The sequence below is a fragment of the Procambarus clarkii genome, chromosome 29 (assembly GCF_040958095.1).
Source record: "Procambarus clarkii isolate CNS0578487 chromosome 29, FALCON_Pclarkii_2.0, whole genome shotgun sequence".
Taxonomy (NCBI): Eukaryota; Metazoa; Arthropoda; class Malacostraca; order Decapoda; family Cambaridae; genus Procambarus; species Procambarus clarkii.
Genome location: NC_091178.1, coordinates 14,374,237 through 14,391,392, shown reverse-complemented (window position 1 = coordinate 14,391,392; position 17,156 = coordinate 14,374,237).

Here is a 17,156-nt window from a genome sequence, read left to right as displayed (position 1 = left end):
ATAATCAGAACGAATATGCACTAATTTACGAGATTGTATTTGGGTCAATGTTTAGGGTAAATGGGGATAATCATCTGTACCCAAGGGTGTAATTAGCGAAGTGCAATTAGAGCCAGTTCTCTGGTAACCCGCAAGGGAGACCTCGTTAACTAGCACCGCCGACAACCTCAACACACTGCTATTAATTATCTGGGTTTTAACTTTTTATCAGCCATAAGGGTTATTACGCATATATTATCCTCGTGGTCTTGTGCATTAATGAAAGTGCATTTTGAAGTGAGCTTTGGGACGTGAGGATTTTGATGTGAGGTTTGGGACGTGAGGATTTTGAAGTGAGGTTTGGGACGTGAGGATTTTGAAGTGAGGTTTGGGACGTGAGGATTTTGAAGTGAGGTTTGAGACGTGAGGATTTTGAAGTGAGGTTTGGGACGTGAGGATTTTGAAGTGGGTGTCAGGATATTAGGCTTTGTGAGTATTTTTATATGAGGATTTTATTGTGAGCTTTGAGACATGATCTTCAGAACGTGAGCCTTTGAGGAAGGTGCTGAGAGAGGGGGGGGGGGAGGAGAGGGGGTAAAGAGAGAAACAGGTAGAGAGGATGCGAGAGAGTAGATTGAGGGAGATGGGGGAAAGAGAGGAGAGATAGAGAGGGGGAGAAGGGGATGCTGGGGAGAAAATTGAAGAGGAGAGCACAGGAGGGAGATGGGGGGGATAGGGGGAAGAAATAGTGGGGATAATGAAAGAGAGAATTTAGACTCCTAAATTTTCGATATCTCCAGATGTTGGCTACTGTGCTTCCTCTGAACACATCTCGCTTCTCGTTGGAAACATATGGCTCACTAAATCAACAAGTTCTTGCTAGATTAATGACTACTTTACACGGGATAAATCACCCAGTTGGATGGTTTGCAATATACGAAGAGGGGCTTGAATGCCACGAGAGACACTGAAGCGGTCTGAGAGGCAATTGTGAACTGATTGTTATATATGTGAGTACTCACCTATTTGTATTCACCTATTTGTGCCTGCAGGATCGAGCGTTGGCTATCTGATCCCGCATTTCTATCCTCCGGTTGTTTAAAGCAATGACTCCTGTCCTACTTCTCTATCATACCTAGTTTTAAAGCTATGAATGGTGTTTACTTTCACAATGTGCTCCTCTAGTTCATTCCATTTCCCCACTACTTTCATGCGAAAGGAAAACTTTCTAACATCTCTGTGACTCATATGAGTTTCCAGCTTCCACCCAAGTCCCCTTGTTCCGTTGCCATTCAGTGTGAACAGTTCGTCTATTTCCACTCTGTCAATCTCCATAAGTATTTTGTATGCTTCTATCATATCTCTCCGCTCCCTTTCTTTTTTCTAACGTAGTCAGGTTCAGTTCCTTCAGTCGCTCTTCATATCCTATGCCATTCAACTCCGGGATGAGCCTCGTCGCAAATTGTTTAACATTTTCCAGTTTCTTAATTTGTTTCTTTAGATGGGGGTTCCAATATGGGGCTGCACACTTTAAGACTCGTCTCACGTAGGCAGTGTAAAGCGCCCTAAATGCCTCCTTACTTAGGTTTCTGAATGACGTTCTAACTTTTGCTAGCGTAGAGTAAGCTGCTGTCGTTATCCGATTTATATCTGTCTCAGGAGTTAGTTCAGAGGAATGCCACTAGGCTAGTCCCAGAACTAAGAGACATGAGTTATGAGAAAAGGTTGCGTGAGCTGCACCTCACGTCGCTGGAAAACAGAAGAGCTCGGGGAGACATGATCACCACATGTAAAATTCCCAGGGAATTGACAGGGGTAGACAAGGATGGATTATTTAACATGTATGGTACACGCACAAGGGGACACAGGTGGATGCTGAGTGCCCAAATGAGCCACTGACATTAGAAAGAACTTTTTCAATGTCAGAGTATTTAGTAAATAGATTGCACTAGGAAGTGATGTGGTAGAGGCTTACTCCATACACAGATTCAAATGTAGATATGATAGAGCTCGAGAAGCTCAGGAATCTGTACACTAGTAGATTGACGGTTGAGAGGTGGGACCAAGGAGCCGAAGCTCAACCCCCGCAAGCACAACTAGGTGAGTTCACACACACACACACACACACACACACACACACACACACACACACACACACACACACACACACACACACACACACACACACACACACACTAACACACACACACACACACACGCAGCACTTCCAAAAGCAATCTCACACAATTCAGCACCTGTTATTCTCTTTTCCCCATTCTGGAAGAGCGGATCAGTCATGCAGAAGAAACACCTGGACCGAAATGAAGTCCCGATTACCTCTTCCACGACGCAGTAATTACCTCCTCAATACGAAGCGGAGTTGCCTCAGTGTGATCCTTCGTTAGGATTCAGATCGTTGCTTTGGAGATGCCAGAAATAACCTGGATGCCTTGCTTTACTTGGGATTCGAAATTGCATCTTGGAAGTTACAAGAAACTTAATATATTGCCAAGACAAGATTTGACGTGTGAGAAGCGCTGGGAGGATGGACAATGATGAAAAAAATATTAATTTATGAATTAATATCTCATTTAATCATCAAATATATAATTACGTATAATGTAAATATGATAATTTGAGACAAGGCAGATGAACTACAATACGTTATTATGTGACTGAATGCAGTTTTTTTACGTGAGTTTACATGATTTTTTTGTCAATTTTCGTACTTTAATAATTGCAAAACTGCTAACAAGTGAAAATCAAATGACACGAATGGAATCGAATGAATGCTGTGTGAGGCCTGACTCTCATACGGTGATGTATGTCTGCGCATACATCACAGTATACAGTGATTATGCGACTGCAAATAGCATATAGTAAGAGTATACTGTACGTTTGTTGACACGCGTTTTGTATATTAATGATATGTTGCTGCCTTCACTTTTTTTCAGGTTCATCCCTACAATCCTACTCGATCTTGCTGCCCACAATTGATCGAGTTTGCTACGGACAATAACTTAAGCTTTCTGCCTGTGCTCTCTCAAGCTTTCTCCTTACAATCAATCCCTTCCCTTCGTTACAATCACTCGAACTTGATTCCAACAATCACTCGAGGCTGCTTCTAACAGTCACTCGAGGAGGCTATTCGAAATCAATCGATCTTGTTGCATACATTATCTATATGGACCTTGTTGCATACAATCCCTCACAGATCTTCCTGTATAAAATCCCTGAAGGCTTTTATGCATATAATTATTCTTATTCCTGGTGTGCTCACAATATACCTGGAGGAAATAATTCAAAGTAACATCTACCAAGAACAGATATATATCCAATGTAGCACATAGATGTGGTTAGTTTGAGACACGTACCCTTGCGAGTGGTGTTATCATGCCTTGTAACGATTAATCCTAGACACAAACATGATTGGTCAATATAATCTGAGCTAATTGACTAATCAACCTGGCACTTCCCTTAGTTCTTGCACAACAATTAGTGACTATTGTGAGTCACGCTGCCCTCTGGGACTTGATGGTTGAGTTTCTGTGCCGTGGCAGACTTGTCGGACTCAAGATTTCTCAACAACAACAACAACACACATAATGGCTACCTCTGTATACAATGACTGCCTCTATATACAATGACTGCCTCTATATACAATGACTGCCTCTGTATACAATGACTGCCTCTGTATACAATGACTGCCTCTGTATTCAATGACTGCCTCTGTATACAATGACTGCCTCTGTATACAATGACTGCCTCTGTATACAATGACTGCCTCTGTATACAATGACTGCCTCTGTATACAATGACTGCCTCTATATACAATGACTGCCTCTGTATACAATGGCTGCCTCTGTATACAATGGCTGCCTCTGTATACAATAGCTGCCTCTGTATACAATGGCTGCCTCTGTATACAATGACTGCCTCTGTATACAATGACTGCCTCTGTATACAATGGCTGCTTCCTCTTCCTCCGCCCTCTATTGAGGTTGCTTACATTCGAGATTGGGGAGGAAGAATGGGTTAGAGGTCAAATCTAACTATTAAATATATAGTTAATATAGTAGATTCATTTTATTTTATAACTAGCCCTATGACAGAAGGATTTTTAGTGTAAGATTAGTTAGGTGAATTTTGTGACGAAAGCTGATCGTAGTGGCCTTTCCCATTCTAACTTTGATATCACTAACTAATGTAAATTAACAACATCTAAAGGCATCAGAGGCATCTAAACATCAGAGTTTGTATATTTGATGTGGATATTTCCCACACATACTATCCCTCAGAGATTTGCACGAAACGCTTTGCGTATTAGTGGCTTCAGGTATTGTATGTATTAGCTCCATCTATAAATCCAACGTTATGTTTGTAACTCCTCATCAATGTATGTATTATTACCTGAATAAAAAATTGAATTTGAATTTGATTCTACTGCATATATTTCCTTATGGACCTTCCTTTATACAATCTCTCACAAATCCTGCTGTATATCCTGCTTGACGGATTTTGCTGTATAAAATCCCTCATGGACCTGAAGTATACAATTCCTTGCAGACTTAGCTGAATACAACGCCTCACTTATCCTGAGACATACAATCCCTTACGAACCTTTGTTATTACAATCCCTCATGGACCATGCTGCATACAATCCCTCGTAGATCTTGCTTCATACAATCTCTCGTAGATCTTGCTTCATACAATCCCTCGTAGACCTTGTTTCATACAATCCCTCGTAGATCTTGCTTCATACAATCCCTCGTAGATTTTGCTTCATACAATCCCTCACGAACCTTCCTGTATACAATCCTTCACAAAGATCTTGCTGTATATAGAACCTGTTTCTACTTTACTCCTCCTGAATGCCTGTGGTAAACTCAGTAGACTTGATATATTTTTAGTTCCCATTCCTCCCGTCACCACTTCATCTATTGAAACATAATGTAATCCTTACTCTTCTTGTAATCCAAAGCGGCTAGATGTCAGTGTTTATTGAAGGATTTTCAGGTCGTAGGTCACGTAAATCCCCGGATTGGTTCGTGGAGTCTCGTATTGTTGTCATTTGTTTCCTTCGCCCTCTCCACAGGTGTCTGTATTTATCTTTCATCTCTTTCTTTCACCCTTGTTATTTGTCTGTCTGTTTCTGTGAACGTGAGTGACTCTGAGTTTCTCCGCCTAACTGTGTGTCTGCCTGTCTGTCTGTCTGTCTGACTGTCTGTCTGTCTGCCTGTCTCTCTGTTTGTCTGTCTGTCTGTCTGTCCCTATATATATATAATTTATATATATATATATATATATATATATATATATATATATATATATATATATATATATATATATATATGTCTTTTCTGTCTTCTTTCGATTTTTATTTCTCTGTTGGTCGTCTCTCTGTCATTCTGTCTCAATGTCTGTGCATCCGCCTGTTTCCCTGTTTGCCTGTCTCTTTATCATTATGTCTCTCTGTCGGTCTCTTCCCTCTCTCTCTCGTTCCCTACCGATAATAAATGTTTAAATTAGTTGAAAACATTAAAATATTTCCACTCGTGAAATATGTTGATGGTGTTAGCAGTCCTGGACCCCAAGTTCAAGTTCAAGTATGTTTATTGAGACAAGAAAAAAATACATCTCAAAGGGATAGAGTAGCTTAGGCTATTTCTACCACCCATGCCTGGGCCCCACACCGCGCCTGGGCTGGTCAGGGTTCTTGACCAGTTACAGTCAAGAGCCCCTGACCATCCGTGGTCAAGGCTGGCCACATCGAACCTGTTGACCCTCTACAGGTTCACCTGACAGCAATCAGGTGCTGTTGCTGTCCCCTCCTATGCAATAGGAATCTCGTTTTCGCTAATTGACCCTTGCATGTAATGCATGACAACATTCCGTGTTAAAATTATTCAAATCTAATAACACCTTAGGACCCCCTCGTCGTCACACCAATGTCAGCGGCTTTGTTTGGTCAATTACCTGCAGATTAGAAGGTTCCCTCGTTACCCCATTGGGGAATCTTAATCAAATAATGAAGCAGTAAAAACTAGGGGTTGCAAGTGGCTAGTGAGATCACTCTCTCACTCCACTCCTTCCTTTCTCCTTTTTCTCCAACCAGTCTCCTTCTTCTCCTTCATCCTTCCAACTATCCGTCCATCTCCCCCCTGTCTATCTTCATCTCGTCCTTTCTCCCATTGTCCATTTGCCCCATAAACCGCCTTTACATCCCCTCCCTCCAGCCATCACTCTCTCCTATCCTCTCTATCCCTCTTTCCTACCCTCTTTATTCCTCTCTTCTACCTTGTCTATCCCTCTCCTGTCTGTACCTTTCTCTCCAACTCCACAAGGCATGTAGTACATTCGTATTATCGACCAAGTAAAGATACTTCCATTTAGTTCCATTTCCGTGATGCTCTATATAGATATTAAACCCATCGGCCGAACCATCCCATGAGATGTGAGTGTTCTGTAATTACAGCACCTAATTAATAGGAAAGCCTAGGAAATGTGTGTTGCTAATATGATTACTATAAAGGCAATAGTTACGAAGGTTCGCATGAGACAAGATACGTCATTGGGTCTTCTCATCCATAATTAATGTATATATATTCATAAATATATATATATATATATATATATATATATATATATATATATATATATATATATATGTATATATATATATATATATATATATATATATATATATATATATATATATATATATATATATATATATATAGACATATGTCGTACCTAGTAGCCAGAACTCACTTTTTGGCCTACTATGCAAGGCCCGATTTGCCTAATAAGCCAAGTTTTCCTGAATTAATATATTTTTTCTAATTTTTTTCTTATGAAATGATAAAGCTACCCATTTCATTATGTATGATGTCAATTTATTTTATTGGAGTTAAAATTAGCGTAGATATATGACCGAACCTAACCAACCCAACCTAACCTAACCTAACCTATCTTTATAGGTTAGGTTTGGTTAGGTAGCCGAAAAAGTTAGGTTAGGTTAGGTTAGGTAGGTTAGGTAGTCGAAAAACAATTAATTCATGAAAACTTGGCTTATTAGGCAAATCGGGCCTTGCATAGTAGGCTGAGAAGTGCGTTCTGGCTACTAGGTACGACATATATATATATATATATATATATATATATATATATATATATATATATATATATATATATATATATATATATATATATATATATATATACACTCGAGGCACAATGAAGTTAACGACATCATCAAGAGGAGCCTCACCACAGCTGGATGCCCAGCTGAAAGAGAGCCCCGTTACCTAACGCCCCGTAACTCTGATGCTCTTATTGGTCGCCCGGATGGTATCACAGTGAACCCCTGGAAGAATGGCAAGCAGTTGGTATGGGACTACACGTGCATATCAACCCTGGCTATCACCTACATTAACCTCAGTGTTGCACAACCAGGTGGCGCTGCCACCCACAGGGAAGCAGCCAAATCCCGTAAGTATAGTGAACTGGATCACCACTACAATTTTGTCCCCATTGCTTCTGAGACACTCGGCGCCTGGGGTAAAAGTGCTACCAGTTTTTTGAAGGAACTGGGTTCTAGGCTCATTGAAACAACAAGGGACCCAAGAGCTGCAAGCTTTCTTTTCCAGCGCCTCAGTGTGGCGATACAGAGGGGAAATGCGCACTGCATCCAGGGTTCCTGCCCGCCATCTGAGGAGCTGGAGGAACTCGACAACCTATGATAACCATCTTTGTAACCCATATGTAACTCCTTTTTTGTAACAAAGTTCAAATAAAGTAAATATATATGTGTACATACAAAAGAATGGGGGTGGTAGGAGAAGATAATATTAGTGTTCAGTGAGAAACCACAAGGTCTCCTCTGAATACTTTTTATTTTCTTCTCCGAGGCTATGGGTCCCCACATTGGCACCAGAGGTGGTACCCCTCACTATATAAAAAAAAAAAAAAAAAAAAAAAAAAATATATATATATATATGTCGTACCTAGTAGCCAGAACTCACTTTTCAGCCTACAATGCAAGGCCCGATTTGCCTAATAAGCCAAGTTTTCATGAATTAATATATTTTCTCTAATTTTTTTCTTATGAAATGATAAAACAACCCATTTCATTATGTATGAGGTCATTTTTTTTTATTGGAGTTAAAATTAACGTAGATATATGACCGAACCTAACCAACCCTACCTAACCTAACCTAACCTATCTTTATAGGTTAGGTTCGGTTAGGTAGCCGAAAAAGTTAGGTTAGGTTAGGTTAGGTAGGTTAGGTAGTCGAAAAGCAATTAATTCATGAAAACTTGGCTTATTAGGCAAATCGGGCCTTGCATAGTAGGCTCAGAAGTGAGTTCTGGCTACTAGGTACGACATATATATATATATATATATATATATATATATATATATATATATATATATATATATATATATATATATATATATATGTATATATATATATGTATATATATATATATATATATATATATATATATATATATATATATATATATTGTGACGGTAACGCGTTGGTGTTCGGCTGTTTAAGGCTAGGGGTATGGCCTCGTCACATAGTTATAAAAAAAAATATAAAAAACTGGAACTTCGTCTGTGGTAAGGTAAGGAGAAGACACACAAAACACAAGTAAACTTTAACAATGAAATTTTAATTACGTTAATTAAATCAAAACATGAATAAAATGCACAAACAAATTCTTATAATAAAATCAATCAAAATAATAAGAATAATTAGATGACACAATGAAAAGTTACGTTAAGACAAAATAACAAGAAGTGCAATATACAAGTAAATGGGAGGTGCTGGAATATTGGCTTTAAGCCACCACTTCTCTCAGTACACGCTAGCGTCTAGCCGGGAGGAGTGGTGACAACGAGAGCACTGAACATTCTGAGGTAGGAGGTTGGGGCGACCCCAGACATCAAGTAGTATGGGGGGGCGAGTGCAGGTGCAGCCAGACCGGCGACCAATCAGCGGAGCCGGTAGCGATCAACATGTAGTTTGGTGGTTTGAGTCCGAACAGGTGGCTGGCTGCATATGTTTTGCTCACCCTGGCAAGCCTTGCTGGTGTTGTTGTTGTTGTTGGACATGTCTTCCATAGTCGTTTTATATAATTTCAACGACGTGTTTGTGGAGGGAAGAGCAGGCTCAATCTCTTGAAGGAGATTATTGTCACAATATATATATATATATATATGTATTCCTGCCCCACTTCTGTAATAACAACTTAATATCAAGAGACAATTAGGGATTATGTATGATTATGTATGAGAGAGATCGAAGGGAAGCTTAGAGAGGTAACCATAAGCCTTCTAGCATTATTAGATCAGTTTTAACAACTGAAGAGTATTATTATTAGTCTCACTGCAAATAACAACCACATTTTATAATGATTTTGTTAGAATGTATTTTTAAAACAAGAACCACAGGTTTTTTTACCTAAATTAATTACTCAACATTTCCGATTTTTTTTTTAGCTCGCAAATATCATTAAATATAATATGGAGGACGAGGAATAATTCTAAGATTCAACTCAAAGTGAGGGAAATTTGACGATATATCAACGTCTGGCTGAAGTAACATCACACCATACATTTATCCATACATACAGACGTACAATTATTCATGCATACAGGTAGACATGAATAAACATACGAACATGGAAATATATAATCCAAAGATAAAGCAAACAGCAATATAGTTAATTGTGCAACCAGGTGAATGTGAGACCAGGAGATTATGAATGTGAATGTGATGCTATTTACCAAGAGTATCCGTCCTGCGGGAGGCTGCATCTGCAATGTTATTGTTGTCTTAGGAAGGCTGCCGAAGGGCAGAATATCTACCGTGGCTTGCAAGATGCTCAGTTTGGGTGGGAGATGAGGTTTACCGAATGTTATTGTCTGTCTGGCTGGTTGACCCCATGGCTCTCTTATCTGTCACTCAACAGAGAATTCTACTTACTCACAAGGTGGACCTCAACCACCTCACCCATTCAATAATCACACACACTCACTGGAGAACATCAAACACTCAGTAATGTATATGTAAACACACTCACCGGGGCTTACCACCCACTCATTCGAGTATCCCAACAGCTCACTAGGGTTACGTTGTTGGCCTCACATCTACTCACTCGAGTATTCCATCCTCCCACATTCTCAAGTCGATTCCCACAATCGATTTGAGAATGGTCCAGGACGGACCGAAACGTCGTCGTCCCTTCACCTTCTAGTGTGTGGTCTGGTCAACATTCCAGCCTCTTAATAGAGTATCCCACCCATTCCCCCCAACCCCCAATCATCTTGCACAATGCACCACTACCCGCCAATCTGGAAGCAAAATGCTCTTTAGATCTTTTCCAAATCATCTGTTACGCAGTCTCCCTCACACTAGTATTACGTCTCATCGTCATATATGCATTTCCTTCAACTATTCCACCTTTTGAAATTGCTTTTTCAACGTACCAATTACATTTTCTCCTGCTAATGATCTTTCAGACAAAGCCTTAATACTGCCTTTCTCTTTTTCGCCAGCTTTCCCATCTTTCCCTCCCCCCCCCCCTTCTTCCTTCCCCTTCCCAGTCCCACCCCCCCCCCCCTTCCCCCCAAAAAATGATATTTTCAGATTTTCCTCACATTGTTTCCTTCCGCGATTCTTGTGTCGAGCCCTTCTTTTCAAATATATAGTTTCTTCATGTTTCCAGCTTCTTGATTCTCTGGAGTTGGAGAATCTGTTGTTTGTTTGGCTATCACGTCCTCGATCTTCTAAGCAACTCTTCATCCCACCAAGAGCTTTACCATTCCACCAAGAGCCTCTGCATCCCAATAAGAGCTTCCTCATTCTACCAAAAGCTTCCTTATCCCAAAATGACCTTTCTTATGCCACCAAAAGCTTTCTCATTCCATCAAAAGCTTCCTCAGCCAACCTTAGCACTTTTCAAGTTTGCGTAATACCGCACGCCTATTTAACAGTCTTTGTAAGACATGATTTATGTTCACAGATGATGTCATTTAGATCCATCAGGTCAGTTATACGAGTGATGTTATACCAATGGTCCCTCATGCTGTACTAGCCATCCATTATGTTATACCAACCATGCATGATGCTGCACATCCCAACATCATGTTGCATTTGTTGAACAATTCTCTTTCTCTCAACAACCCAAAAGCCAAGATGTCACTTCACGCATCTTGGGGCAGCAGCATCAACTTCTTCCCCTCAAATTTCATCCTACGTAGAAATAAGACAAAATTCGAGACAAGGACCTCACGTCTCTAGTGAGAACTCTGAATCCATGCAACCCCATGCTATATATATCCAGATTCGTCATCACAGAGGTGATGGGTTTTGGTCTGTGTGTTATTTAAAATGTTCAGTATGTAGGGAACATATGTAGGGCTTCTACAAACTCTCAAGAATAACACACCGAGCAAAACGGGCTACAGTGTGCCCCCATAACAGCAATTTCCACTTCCGTTTCACCCGAGATACGCAAAAATGTATTGTAACACGTTGGCAACCCGAACATGCAATCATATTAACAATTCTTACATCCTGTAAATTAATTTTTAATACCTAGATGATTTATTTTAGGTAGATGAGTATTGTTGCAGAAAACTGTACAGAAAAGAGCAAATTTAGCTCGCAATCACCAAACTAACGTGATTAAGAAAATTACTAAAATCATACCAATTTAATATAATAACTATATTGATCTACATTTGAGAATTGTAGCATCTATACTACAATTACAACTACCAGTGCAAATAATACAACCCGTTCTCGCAAATTTAATAAGTCAATATTGACTTATTAAATATGTGCAAAGGTGACATACTTAACATAATAGATACCCTTAAAAAGATTCATAGAAAACACCGACCTTACCTAACCTTGTTAGTATCTTAAGATAAGCATCTTATTGCTTCGTAATTACAATTATTACCTAACCTATAATAGGTATAGGTTAAGTAATAATTGTAATTACGAAGCAATAAGATGCTTATCTTAAGATACTAACAAGGTTAGGTAAGGTCGGTGTTTTCTATGAATCTTTTTAAGGGTATCTATTATGTTTAGTATATCACCTATGCACGTAGTTAATAAGTCAATATTGACTTTACGAATTTGCGAGAACGGGTTGCAACATATTATTAATAATAATTATAAGAACTTCCGTTAATTAATATCTTCCCAATTGGTAAATGCATTATTTCCTTTATTAATTTATTGTTTAATGCATACACCAACATGTTATGTATTTCTGGTAAATATATCTCAATATTGGTTCTTGTTATTGTCCTCTTAATAAATGTTGCATTTGAGGAAGTATTACAACATTCAGGCAGGCTGATGCAGGGTCAATACTGGTCATAACTCCTCGTCTTTATTTCACTGTTGCACTGTTGCCTTGCAACTTCTCTTGCTCTTTGTTGCAATGCACTTTTAAGTCTTTTATTGCTTTTATTATGTGTATTTGTTTCTCAATTTCCATTTGCTTTAAACATTTCCTTTTTAGTCTTTCTACCTGTGCATCTGTCCGCCTGTGTGTTAGTCTGTATGTAGCAATATCTTAAGAGCACATTCTAGGACTGTTAATATTCTGTAATAGTCTTCTTCTTCTCCTCCTGGTGATTATTACACATTCTCCAGTCTCACGAGGCTCTGGGGAATCACTTCTCCCGGCCTGAAGAACACGGTAAGATAATGTGCGATTCACTCTCTGAATATTCAGAAACTTGCCTTGTGATAGTGTGGTGTTTTTCTCGTTCGTTCGTTAATGTTATTTATTAGAAAGCCGCTGATCACTAAACACAAGTATTACAAGGGAGCCGGTCGGCCGAGCGCACAGCACACTGGACTTGTGATCTTGTGATCCCGGGTTCGATCCCGGGCGCCGGCGAGAAACAATGGGCAGAGTTTCTTTCACCCTATGCCCCTGTTACCTAGCAGTAAAATAGGTACCTGGGTGTTAGTCAGCTGTCACGGGCTGCTTCCTGGGGGTGAAGGCCTGGTCGAGGACCGGGCCGCGGGGACATTAAAAAGTCCCGAAATCATCTCAAGATAATCTCAAGATTACCCCCACTACCAGAGCACCAGCAGAGTACTCCTCTTGTGCTGATACTCTCGACTCCTTGTCTAGTTGAATCGCTCACTGGAGATTCACACGGTAATGATCCAAGCCTCGGAGAGAGGAGTTCATGTCAGTATGATGGGGACTTGGGTCAGAACATTCCCGTCGTCACGCGTTCACACCCAACTGAGCACCACTGACTTATTCTCTCGTTCCTTCCCTTGGGGGACCTCCTTCTAGATCCCCCCTTTGTTTACTGTGTACTGTCGTCCGGTTCGTGTTTATCTTTCTCTGTCAACCAGAAACTCTCACAAGTACAAGACAGAGTGATCTGAGGATATTAGCAATATCTGGAAGCTCTCTGAAAAGCAGAATTTAGACAGCAGTTGTGTCCTCTGCAGGTTGACAAAGATCCTTGATGTCATGGGCTCAGACACTTGTGTAACCGCTGTCGTAAGCCATAAACACTGTCGTTAACCCAGTTAATTCAGCAAGGAGTCAACCACTGGTGCTCTCACGGGCAGCAGGGAGACTATATGTGACTGTGCCCCCTGTTCTCTGTGTCACACCACCAGCCTCGGTGTACACAGCGACGTGTGGGATCGGATTCTTTTTCTACCTGTTTTAGGACGACACACCACCTGTGTTAATTCCTTTCATGCGTGGGGCTGTGTCGCGTGGGGACTCCTTGTTCTGACAAGGGGAAGGGAAGGGAACTATTACGACTATATAGTACTGGAAAAGGGTCAGGATAAGGATTTGGGATGGGACGGGGGGAAGGAATGGTAAGTCAGAGACACCTTTAGTAATTAACTCACCGGAACAGCTTCCTCGACGGTGGGAAAAGAACCTGATTAAAATATTGGCTTGGAAATATGGTTGTTAATTTATTGAACAAATTATCGGCTAGCATAACAGACGTGGGATCACTGGATTGTTTCAAGCGTAGGATAGACATGTATATTGATGGGTTGGGGTGGATAGAAATAGGAGTTGCTGGTATGGACTTTAGAATTGCGAACTTTCTTACTCTTCCAGTCTCCCTTTCCCTCTCTCTCCCCTCCCCCCCCCCACCCCCCCATTTCATCAGCCTTCACTTTCTCTTCCAAATTGGTGAGAATTCTGGAGAAATGAGATGTACTTGAACCACTGATTTATTCATTAGATTTTTATATCCACATATCATATCCAAGCAGAACGAGCAACGCCTTCTTTGTATCTCCCAGGATGCTGTGATGTTGACCTTGTAGTATTGGGGGATAATACATCACTCGTAGAGTTTATATAGCAGATCGCTAGTAGTCGAGGTGACTACTCGTAGAACTGTGCAATAAGTTAACTGTCTTTAACATTATTGCCTTTTTTTTCCTGATAATTTCTGTTCTTATTGAGGTTTAAAACTATTCTTAGAGTTCCTGTCTTCTGGGTCTGTTGTTGTTATTTAACCGGACAAGCGTTAGTGTTTTTGTAGTCTAAGAACATTCTTAGTATTCTTGTGGTTACAAACTATCCTTGGTGTTTGAACCTCTTCGAATCAGGCTTGGTGCTCTGAATTCCACGGTTGTGATTTGATCACTTGTTATTCTTTATATCTCGATTTGTATTTATCAGACTAAATTCAAATGCCCGGTTCTTGAGTCTGAGTATATCTGGAGAGCTGCTTTTGTAGAATAACGTAGGAGACAGAGAAGGAAGAGGCATAACAAGATAAGTGTATTAAAAGAACGAAATTCCCAAACACATGAGAAGCTGTACTCGAGGTTCCTCGTTTCCTACGTACACAAACACACACACACACACACACACACACACACACACACACACACACACACACACACACACACACACACACACACACACACACACACACACACACACACACACACACACACACACACACACACACACACACACACACACACACACACACACACACTCACTCACACACACACACACACACACTCACTCACACACACACACACACACACTCACTCACACACACACACACACACACACAAGCACAGTTAGGTAAACAGATGCTTGGGTCCTTACATAAGAGGCAACAGCTGTGTCGTTTAATAAAACCTGCCTTGGTGTAGCCCCTGCTGCTGCTGTTGCTGCGCCTCCTGCTGCTCCTGCTGCCCCTGCTGCAGCGTCTCTGGGCTGACAGCCGTAATCGCCTCAACGATTCCAGCGCCTCTCAGCCACGAGTCTGACAGTTGGTGTTGGCTTACTACTGAGCTCATATGCACCAGGACACTTAACATATGGTAGAGGCTGAGTGAAACCTTCATTCCGCTACACCAATAGCTGAGTGAAGCTGAATATCATCTCGAATATAAGAATTTCGTGGCAGTTGCTTGCAATATTCCTGTGTTGGCCATTGTTCATCCACATATATTGGTTGGTACAGTAATACCCCTGGTCTCTTGCAGAGCCAGCGTTCGATCCCCGATGGTACAAGTCGTTGAGCATCGTTCTTTCACTCCATTCTTGCATATCCTAGTTCCTTTGCCTCGTATCTCTTCTATGTGCTATATTACCATACTGGCTTAGTGCTTCACCTTAATCATAAGTTTACCTTACCAGGTGTTGGATCCTGGAGGCTGTTTGGACCTTAAAATGTACGTGACTATTTCGTTGATTTTCGTAAAGAATTGTTGGTAAAAGGAAGTAATAGGGGAAAGGGATAGGGGTAAAGGATAGGGGAAAGGAATAGTGGGAGGAGGGGGGGGGGGTTGCAGGCCATGGAGAAGTCGACTAAAAGCGAATATATTCATAAGTTGTGGGGGTCGAGAAGATAGGAATTACGTTATGATATCAGTAAGAGTGTACATTTTCCATTGATGATTGAAGAGTAGTAGACACACTTCAGATGTATGATTACAACACAAATTTGCGTAAAGTAAGATAGGAGTATAGTCGGTCAGGGAAGTGAAGGTCCTGGAGCACTGAAAGCCCTAGAGAACACCATCATGCAGTGAGATATCCACCCCTCATGTTCATGCGATAACAATAACAACTCAATATTACAGCAATATAAATTTTAAAAAATATCTGACAAGGAAACGGTGCTAGTAGCAGCAGTAGACCGTAGTTCATTAAAATGTCAATTAAGGACGTGTGGAACGAAAAACTTGTTAGATTGTAAGATTGATAAGAGATTGTTTACGTTGGTTGGGCCATTTTGAGCGAATGGAGGACGGTAGACTGGTGAAGTGAACCTGAGATGGGGAATTTGAGGGTAGGAGGAGCAAGGTTGTACTCACCTAGTTCTGCTTGCGGAGGTTGAGCTTTGGCTCATTGGTCCCGCCTCTCAAATGTGTGTGTGTGTGTGTGTGTGTGTGTGTGTGTGTGTGTGTGTGTGTGTGTGTGTGTGTGTGTGTGTGTGTGTGTGTGTGTGTGTGTGTGTGTGTGTGCGCGCGCGTGTGTGTGTGTGTGTGTGTGTGTGTGTGTGTGTGTGTGTGTGTGTGTGTGTGTGTGTGTGTGTGTGTGTGTGTGTGTGTGTGTGTGTGCGCGTGTGTGTGAGGGGATTATGTATAATGAAAAGGCAAGAACGATAGTTATTTGGCAGCAGTTTTTGTGTCCACCATTTCAACTCACCTGGAACCCTGTACACCCGGTTCTATTAAGCGGTGGTGTGTTGCCCTGGAGGATTGGTTGGAGGGTGATGCTGGATCTCCGGGAAATGTAATGCTGGAGTGTGATGAGGCCCCCATCCCCCCTACACAGAAAAATGCGGTGCTGCTGATAATAACGTGGCAGCTCCTCTATTGCTCCTGCTCGGCAATGGCACTTCCTGAATATTTTCATATAATCCAATCGAAGAAATTTTAAAATTGTCAAAAGAAATATAAAGAAAAACATGGGCACGAAATAGTGCAATAATAAAGAACAGAGAGAGAGAGAGAGAGAGAGAGAGAGAGAGAGAGAGAGAGAGAGAGAGAGAGAGAGAGAGAGAGAGAGAGAGAGAGAGAGAGAGAGAGAGAGAGAGAGAGAGAGAGAGAGAGAGAGAGAGAGAGAGAGAGAGAGAGAGAGAGAGAGAAAGGAAAGGAGTGGAACCATTT